This window comes from Grammomys surdaster, unplaced genomic scaffold (assembly GCF_004785775.1).
Source record: "Grammomys surdaster isolate TR1022 unplaced genomic scaffold, NIH_TR_1.0 99986, whole genome shotgun sequence".
Taxonomy (NCBI): domain Eukaryota; kingdom Metazoa; phylum Chordata; class Mammalia; order Rodentia; family Muridae; genus Grammomys; species Grammomys surdaster.
Window position 1 is genome coordinate 519 of NW_021608253.1, and position 10,295 is coordinate 10,813.

The 10,295-nt window shown below is 41.1% G+C and overlaps 1 pseudogene; it reads left to right on the forward strand.

The window, feature by feature from the left end:
* The first annotated feature begins 222 nt into the window (after window positions 1–222).
* LOC114635358 lies at window positions 223–7,674 on the forward strand (annotated as a pseudogene).
* Window positions 7,675–10,295: the final 2,621 nt, after the last annotated feature.

Consider the following 10,295-nt stretch of genomic DNA (forward strand, 5'->3'; position numbering starts at 1 on the left):
CCCCAATTCACTACCATCATTGCATTGCCACTGCTGGCCCCCACCTCACAGTTCTGATCTTGAAGTCTCTTAGGCTCAGTCATTGTCTTTAGGGTTTCAGTGGACATAGCCACAGGAGTGTTTATGCTTAGCAAGCCCTCAGAGAAGCAAAGAGTGTCTGCACCCCTCTTTGATATGGATCAAAGGTAAAGTATGTAATACCTGTATTGCTGTTCTTCCCAGTACAATATCTCACTGTCCGCTGTGATTGATGGAGTGGTGCTGCCAAAGGCACCAGAAGAGATCCTGGCTGAGAAGAGTTTCAACACTGTACCCTACATAGTGGGCTTCAACAAGCAAGAGTTTGGCTGGATCATTCCAAAGGTGAGAATATACAGACCTTTTAGATACACTCCACAGAACCTCAAAAATCATCCTCCCTGTTCTGTTCAAGGTTTATGCACCTTGATAATTACCATTCAGAAAGGATTAAAACTCTCCATGTAAATTTGTTCTTTGAGTCGTTGATGAAGAACTTTGGAGTACAAATATATATCTGGGCCAGAGGAGGAATTAATAATAGGAAAGTTTCTAATGTAACTACTCAAGAGGTTTCAGGGCCCTGACTGCCCACCACCAAACTCAGCAATGCTGAGCCCTCTCAAGCAGGTATTTTAGGGCCCTGGTATCAGACTGCAGTATGGCTTCCAGTGCTAAAAGACTCACTGAATCCAGAGCAGATCTCTCAGTGCAAATGTGGTCAGTAAAAGCACTTTCCCAGAATTCTGCAAAAGGACCTCATGGGGCATCAAAAAACATAGACACAAATACAAAGCTAGGTCTTCTTTCCCCTGTCAGTTGAGTCTGAGGTTGTGTGGCCTGTGTCCTTTGTCCCTGAGCCTTTGGCTTCTACATGACTTTGGCCTGAATGTTCTACTACCTTTAGAAACACTGTTCCTCCTAGCGTAATAAATACAATCTCTTGACTATCTTCTCTGTATGGCTTAGCTTTATTCATATAAGGCAATTTCTTTTGCTTCCTGATTTTTTTTTTTCAAAATCATAAACTTTCATGTCTGTTAGCACCGTCCCCTAAAGTACTTTATATCACTGGGTTTTCATGGTTGGTCTGTTTGGTTCTTCTTAATTTACTGGGATTCACCAATGTTTTACCATGTGTTCAACAGATGATGGAAGATCTACACTCTGAAGACAAAATGAATGAGAAAATGGCTAGTTTCTTCTTGAAGAGGTTCCACTCTAAACTTGTAAGAGTCTAGGGAGTCATGGGAATTGGTTGGGAGACAAAGGTCAGTGACTTGCTTTAATCACAGAGAGATTCAATGGCTGCAAACAATCATGATGACTGGGATACCCCTCCCACTTTTCTACTCCATCTTCTTCCCATCCCAATGTAACAAACTTACAATCCTTGTTCACCAATCAAAACTCCCATGAGTCCAGGAAAAGTTCCCATGGGAATTATTTGGAAATCTTTATACCTGAAAAAATGGAGTGCATGACAAACAAAGATCATCAGGTTTATACATTAGAGGTTTAAGACCAAGGAGATATATAAGATAGGTAGGCACTATAACATTTACAAGTTGTAGGTTCCCTACTTTTCTGATGCCTGAGATTGTTATCAGTAGATCGCTGAACAGATATTCTGGACTCTATACATCTAAAACAAAATATTTGCTGAATAGCAAATCTAATGAATCTTTTTTTTTATTTCATTCCCTAGATATAGCATATTCTATATGCTAGGGTACAAAAGGTATCATTCACCTATAGAACAGGGGAAGATACTGAATATGTAATTATACTACAGACAACTTCCCATATGATTCACTAGACAACAGTTTCTATGCTATCAGGTGGTACCAGGCAAAGGGGTCTTTCCCAACACAGGAAGTGAAAGAACATAATTATCAGACACTGGACCTCCAAACATAACGACATACTGCAGGTAGATGTAGAAAATCTTCTGTATTATAGCAGGCAGGTTTGGTACAAAGCCCTATTGGTCCATGAGTCATGACCTCATCTTAACTGCAGCAGCCTCATTGATTCCAGATGAGAGTGGTCATTTTCTGATCCATTTTAGAACATCGCTGAGAGTATGATTCCAGCAATCATTGAGTAGTACTTAAAGGGAACAGATGACCCTGCCAAAAAGAGAGACCTGCTTCAGGACATGTTGGGAGATATATTTTTGTTTATCCCATCTGTGATTTTGTCCCGTAGCCTCATAGCTGAGTCTTGTGTGTTAAATTGGAGGACATGAAGTCAATAACACGTCTCTGATTTACACACTTCTCAGCAGAGGTGTGAGTGTGTGTGTATGTGTGTGTGTGTGTGTGTGTGTCTGTGTGAGTTTGTGTGAGTGTGCGAGTTTGCGTGCCTGTGCATGTGCCTGTGCGTGAGTGTGTGTGTGCCTGTGTGTGTGTGTTTATGTACATGGATATACGTATATAGAACAGGAGGTTCGGGATTTAGCTCAGTTGATAGAGTGTCTGACTGGAATGTAGGATACCCTGCATTCAATCCTGAATAACCTTGTGAGTCAGAACTAGTGGTACATGTTTGTATTTTCAGCACTTAGGAGCTGAGAGGAGAAGACTAGATCTTCTTTGGCTACATAGGGTGTTCAATTCCAGACTGTTTTACGTGAAGTATTTTCTTCCAAAAGCCAACAAACAAAAAGAATAAAAATCCAAGGTCAGGAACATAATTAAGGGTCAAAAAAGCCTCTTTCATATGAGAAAGTCCAGAAAAAGAGTGTAGAAAGAAGTATGGGCAGAGGAAGTGTAGAGACCTTCAATTTCCTTGGCATGCCTTTATCCATCTTGGTGTGCACTGGTTACAGAAAGTGAAAACTGGTTTTGGATCTGTCACAGGATTGTCCATCACTGACTCAGGCCTGCATAGACAGAGTGGAGGCTACACATAGTTCTTCCTAAATTAGGCAAGATTCTCTTGTGCCTGTGCATGATATATTCAAGCAAATGTGCTGTGAGCACTCAGAAAGAATGTACATCTTGTTGTTGCACACACATAGAACCTGCTTTAAGTTGATGACAATATAATTTGATTTCTTATAACAATTGTACAATTTTACCTATTTTGCATTTAAAAATATTTTTATTTTATGTGTATGAATATATTTGCCTCTATATGTCTGTGCACTTTAAGTTGTGTCTGCTGCTGACAAAGGCCAGAAGAGGTCATAAGATCCTGGAACTTCAGTTAAGAGATTATTGTATGTTGCTGTGTGTGTGCTGAGAACTGAACTCGGGTCCTCTGGAAGAGTATTTAGTTCTTTTAATAAAGGAGTCATCTCTCCAGCACAGCTTTTTATTTTAATGTTTTTTTTCTATGTGTGTGTGTGTGTCACAAATTTATATAATTTTGAATGAGAATTTTAACACTAATTTTTAGCAGGATTTTTGTACAGAACCCATGTGCTACTGAAGGAAATAATCCCCTACAAATGAAGATTACCGTCTCACAGCGATCTGAACATGGGTTCACAACTTTATTCCACTGACCTCCATGTTATTCATCAGTACACTTATCTTTCAGTTTAAAGAAACCTAGCAAGTGCTCACAGGCAGCAGCAGGAACAACGAGCTCCACAAGATTTTCTCTGGGGGTTTTGATATTCCTCCTTCATTTCTGAAAGACATCTTAGCACTGGGGATGCTTAAAACCAGGATGAGTATGAGCAGGCGCAGATCTTCTCAGAAGGACAGGGCACCATGGATCATCACTGAACACATCCAAGTGCTCACTGCCTGCATTGCACCCACTCATTCTGCATTCCATAAACATCTGCCTCAGATCCCAGGTCTACCTCAACCAGCTGTGCAAAACGAACAGTCACCAGGCTTTCCAAAAGCTGATTCTGTCCTGTACTAGTAACCAACTACCTTCTTCAGGTATGGAGACCTCAGTGCCACTCAGGACTGTGTTTGCTAACATGTACTGTACATAAATCCATGTCTCCTCAGATGCTGGAGTGCCCACCTACATGTATGAGTTTCAGTATCGCCCAAGCTTCGTGCCTGACAAGAGACCCCAGACGATTCAGGGAGACCATGGAGATGAAATCTCTGTATTTGTGACTCCATTTTTAAAAGGTATTGGTTCTTGCCCAGGTGTCTTCTGGGTGTCAGGAGGACTAGGTTCTCCAGTCTTGATTTGGGGGCCTTCAGCAAGTTTCTCCTTTTCTCCTAATGCTAGTTTCCTGGCATTCTATAGCAGAACTTAGCTCCATTAGGTAGTCCCCAAACATTCTCCTGTTCTATCACACATAAAGGTAAGTCATGTGGACCCAACCATAATCATTCTAAGAATCATGACCTGAGGTATCAATAAGAGAGGTGGTGGATCATGCACAAGGCACTGATCTAGAACTAGATTAGCACAATTTAATTTCCCACAAAACCTTGAAATGTTACATGACCTATCTATTTATCTATCTAAATATATGCCTTACATGTGGTGTATATTTCCTTTTTTTGTTGAATGTAGACTTTTTTCCTCCCATACTGTATCCTGATTTCAGTTTCCCCTCTGTCAATCCTCCCGGGTCCTTCACACCTCTTCTGCCATGTGGCTTCACCCCCTTTCTGTCTGTCATTAGAAAACCAATAGGCCTCTAAGGAATAATAATAAAATAAGTATAATAAAAACTAACACATTGGAAAAGGACAAAACAAGCAGAAGAAAAGAGCCCAAGAGAATGCACAAGAAACTGAGGTCTTCTCATTTGCACACTCAAGAATCCCATTAAAACAGTGACCTGAAAGCCATATTATATATGCAAAGGATCTGTAAAATGAAAGAAAAAGTGAAAAATACATATCAATAAAATTAAGTTAAAATAAAAGTAAAATGTTGTTTTTTAAATGAAGGAGGAGCCCTAAAATGTCATTAGAAGACAAGGAACCTCCAGAGATGTCATTGAGTTTGTTTTATATTGGCCATCTCCTGTATGCTGCCCAACCTTAAAAGAAGTTTGTCTCCTCTGTTAGACTCCCTTGGAGGAAATTAAATTTTCATTTGCAAATGGTTATCAATTAAATATGGCTGCTGGATTAGGGATGGGGGAATGTGTCCACTTTTTCAACTCTAGGCCACCATTTGGTGGAGACATGTGAAGGCTCTGTGCATGCTGCCTCAGTCTCTGAGAGTTCACATGTGTGTCCATTTTGTTTATGAGATGGTCTTCTTTCCTTAGTGCCCTCCATGCCTTATGACTCTTATATTCTTTCCATCTCCTCCTCAGAAGTGTTCCCTGAATCCTAAGGAGAGGGATTTATTGGAGCCTACCCATTTAATATTCCAGAACATTCTCTGCTTAATGTCTGGCTGTTGGTTCCTGTACATGTTCCAGTCTTCGGCTGGAGGAAGCTTCTTTGATGGTGGCTGTGCAAGAAACTGATCTAAGAGTATGACAGACCATCATTAGGAAGGTTTCTATTACTATATTTTAAATTTTATTTATTTATCAACATTCTTTTAGCACAGAAGTATTTTCCTTTGCCCAGGGCCTTGGGCTATCTAGTCTCAGGTTCTTCTTCATTCAATCAGTGACAGGTATGGGTTCTATCATCTTATGGAGTGGACCTTACATCAAATCAGATATTGGTTGCTTGCTCCCACAAGCTTTGTACCATCTGGCAGATATGACATCATTGTTGATCAAAGGGTTTGTAACTCACTTGGGGTTTGTGTTGCTCTTTTGGGAACATCAGAACACCTTCCTGTACCAAAGACACTAGAGTGGTTGGGTTAAGGCACTCAGTAGGCACTACCTTGACATCTCCATGGTCAATGAGTTGTATGGCTATTGTCTTCAGCAGTGGGGCCTCCCATTAACCTGTGGAGAGCAACCTAGAGTCTGGACAAGAGACTGGGTTGTTTTGGGTTTCCCATGAGACCTCTTTGGACAACATCTCAATTAGATGTATCCCAATCCTGGTACTGGAAGCTTCTTTTAGTGACAAGAGATGCCCAGTTGGGATTTTGACTCTGTCCTTACTTGTCTTCAATTTTATTTAGATTGGCTTCATATATGCACACATTTAAGGGAGCTTCTACTGTACTAGGTTTCCATACTACATTTCAAAAGGTCCTTAATTTAACTGTCTCTCACGACATTACCTTCTTCACCTCCTCTAACCCCACTCTCTTCACTTGATCATTTTATTCCCACCCTTCTCCTTACCCTCATCTCTGCATAACTGTCTATTCTACTTCCATTTCCCAGAAAGAGTGGCAGGCATCTTCACAGGAGATCTATGATGTAGTTAATAACATGATATTTAAATTTTTGTGTGTGTGCATACACGTATGCATGGGCCTTTATGTGTGGTGTGTACATGTGTCTATGTGTGTGTATGTAAGTGCATGTGTGAGTGTCTGTGTTTATGTATATGTGTGTATATTTATATGTGTGTAGGTGTATGTATGTGTGCGTGTGATTATGTGCACACCCATGCTCATGGAGTTCAGTGAACAATTTGTAGGAGTACTTCTTTACCTTCTACTGCAAATCCCAGCAGTACAGCTCAGATTCTCACATTTTAATTATGGCAAATGCCATGACACACTGAGCCATCTCTCCAGCCCAATAATGTGTTATTTAAAAAAATCTTTTCACAGATGTATTTAGTGTCTTAACCCTTATGATTTGCATAAGCTTATGACCCCAGCTCATGGTTCCTTATGGGAATTTGCTAGCTGGAATACTTCTTAGTTGTTTGTAGTTCTCATATCTTTTATTGTCTATTAGTAATAATAATGTGTGTCAATGAATCAAAAGCAAATCTCCAAAATGAAGTGCATTTGGGATATGACATTTTTGACCCCAAGGAAGGAAGGGAAGGCCGATGAACATGGACAACAAAGGAGACTCATGGTGCATGCTCACATTCCCACTGCTGGGTCATAGTTCAGTCACTCATTTGGTCCCCAAATATGCACAATGACTAACCAGGGTCTTCTCACATTGGAGCTTTTGACAGGGTGGTTAAAGTTTGAACATCTCTTTATAACTTTCTGACAACCTCCTAGATGAAGCTACATCTGGTTCACACTTCCAGCAGCAATACATTTTTTTCCCTTCCCTACAGAGGGTGCCTCAGAAGAAGAGACCAACCTCAGCAAGATGGTGATGAAATTCTGGGCCAACTTTGCTCAGAATGGGTGAGGCTTGTGGCAAAGATGAAAAGAGTGGATAGGGTGTGGCTGGGAATATCATTTAGGAAAGATGACTTCTGATGAAAAGTGATAGAACCCATGACCATTCTCTCTAACATTATTGCTCTATAGAAAGAGATTTTAGAATCTAAAGGGATGTTCCAAAAGATGTAAGCTATACATGGAGGTTGTCGGACTCTCTGCTGAGATAATCCACACATGCATTCAGACCTCAGAGAGAAGGAGGGCCACAGACCAGTCTTGAGGAATTCTATCTGATTCTGTTCCCAAAACCCTAATGGGGAGGGACTGCCACACTGGCCAGAGAATGATCAGACGGAAGGTTATCTGCAGATTGGCGCTACCACCCAGGAAGCCCTGAGACTGAAAGGGAAGGAAGTGGCTTCCTGGAATGAGCTCCTGGCTAACAATCCACCTCAGACAGATCATCCTGAACACACAGAACACACTGAACATAAATGAATGGGAGGTCCTGCCAGCCTCTGGACCAGAGAAGCAAAGATGGCGCTATTCCACAAAGGATGGCTATGCACCAAAGATAAATCTTACAGAGGAAACTGCACAACTGTACAATGGGGATATTTGTATCTAAACTTGAAAATAAATTTCCTTTTAGAAATCAGATCAGGAGTTGTGTCTTGGGCTGAAGATGAATCTCTCCTCATTGGTGGGATGTTAGGAGGATGAAGAGAGATGCTGACATAGAAAGATATCTGTTCAGGGGAAGATTTGGGGAATGTTTGCTGGAATCTGAGGGAAGACAGCTGATTGGAGGAGAGGTAGGATATGATTATTACCTCATGATTCACCTCTAAGTAGACAACATTGTCATATTGCCATGCCAAAAACCATTTGTGGACAAGTGTACGACAATAAATTCCCTGAGAACCACAAACCCTGGATACTTTGCAACAATCACAGACTTATCCATTTAGGTAAGCAAGGTATTCCTGAGTAAGATTGACAGCAGATAACAAGGCTGTGCAAAGCCTGCCTCTGAGGGTTCAGGTACACAATACTGCATAAACTCTTTTACATAAAGAAACAAAATCTTACTACCCCAAAATATCAACCCCAAAATAGCATGGGAGCCTCTATTCCCAGAGCTCTTGTGAAGATCGATTGACGCCAGGCAAACAGAAATGTGATGTTCTACTTCCCCTAACTGTAGTGCAGGACATAATCATGAGTGAAGGCACTAGGAATCTTTCAGTACCTGGGAGAGGCAGGATAACTGAGAAGACCCTAATTCCAAGAGTGCAAACATGATGTCTCACTAAGGTTAGGATTAGATCAGAGCTACAGAGACTGCTTCTAGAACCTGCCACTTCATCAACAGATAAAAGGTACCATCTACCAGAAATTTACTTGTAGTGAAAATTGAAAGTACTAAGAGAGACCCTCTGTGAGAACAGCCTGGAAGGACCGGGAAGAGTAGGAGAAAGACAGGAGAGAATAATTTACAGTTACAGGCAATTATTCAGCTTCATGTAATTGGTATGATGACACTTGAAGATACAATACATAATATAGCAACATATGACCATTATATAAGAAAGGGCGTTTCCTAAATCTTCATTGTAGTGCCTGTCATCAGATTTAAAACAAACAACAACAACAACAAAATAACCTCTTTTAAGAAGAGATTTTCATGTTAATTGAGTGTTGGAGATGAAAAAAATTGTCACCCTCAAAGAACCTGACATGGAAAATCAAGCCAGGAATAAATTAATGTTCCAGAAAGTCATGATTTGATTTCACCTTGTGAATAATTTTGCTAAATAAAAAAGCTTTAGACATATTAGTTAACAATGATCTCCAGACCGAATTTAAAAGCCAAAACCCAATTGTGTGCTGAGCAACACAGAGTCTGACTCTACTTTGTGACCTCTGATTCCTGGTGGTTTTTAAGCCTCACCTGTTTCCTTCCCCTCTGGCTCCATATCTGGTGAAGGTGATTAGAACGTCTGGGCACGTCCTGTCTTGGGACCAGGGAAAGATCCAAGCCTCACAATCTTTCCCTGGTCCCACCACTAACTACAAAACTCCTAAGCCAGTAGCATTTCTTCTCTGGTTGAAAGCTCTGTCATGTCCCCTACACTGTGACTAAGACCTCCCCTCTGCTTGGTAGAAGACTCTGCAGTTTATTTGGGTGAGGGGAGGTGTGATTAGTATATACTCCAAGTGGAGACACACACACACTGGAAAAGACAGATATGCAGAAAGCAGGAGACAAGTATACTAAACAGATACTGGAAGAACATTTGGGGACTACATGAATATCATGTTAACAGGCTGCAAGAAATGACATTATAGAATAAAATAGGATCTATTCACCAATAAGACATGACAGTCATACAGGCTTTGCATGGTATCACTGCGACCTCCCTCATTAGCACACACACACACACACACACACAAATCAACCCCAAGAAAAATTTGAGTGCTGTTGTGGTTTTGGGAAGTACTCAGGATGTCATGGAGGGGAGCCACCAGATAGGCCAGAGGTCAGCCATTGGCTGTGTGGAGCAGAAGGGTTCTAGGGGAAGAATGAGGCAGCCCATGGGACCAATGGGAGGAGGTATAACATGGCCAGAGTTCCTCAGAGCAGAAGAATGTGAGTTGTGTGTGTACCTGCTCCCATCTACACATGATTCAAGGCAGCTTTATGGCCCTAGGTAGAATGCCAAGACACATGAGGGAAAGCCAGGAAGCCCATGTATACAGACATAGTGTGCCTGCTGTTCACAGCCCTAGGAATCTTGGGTGTGGTTCTCTTTTTCACATGTGTCTTACTAGTTGCCCAGCTATAAATTACACTTGCTATCCTATTTTCTGTTTCCTTGCTTATTTTCGGATTACTTTTCTATTAGCTAAAAGATGATGCATTGTTTGGGGGCTTTCCCAGAATTCCAATAGCCCTGACATAGTCTATTCCAGCTGACAGCATCTTCATGAATGTGGACGGTGTTGCCTTCCTCCTTTTACACCTCCACATGTCTCAACTTTATTTTTTTTAAATATTTTATTGCATATTTTAAGTCTTAGCTCTCCTCCAAATCCTCCTGTGTTGAAACTGATGC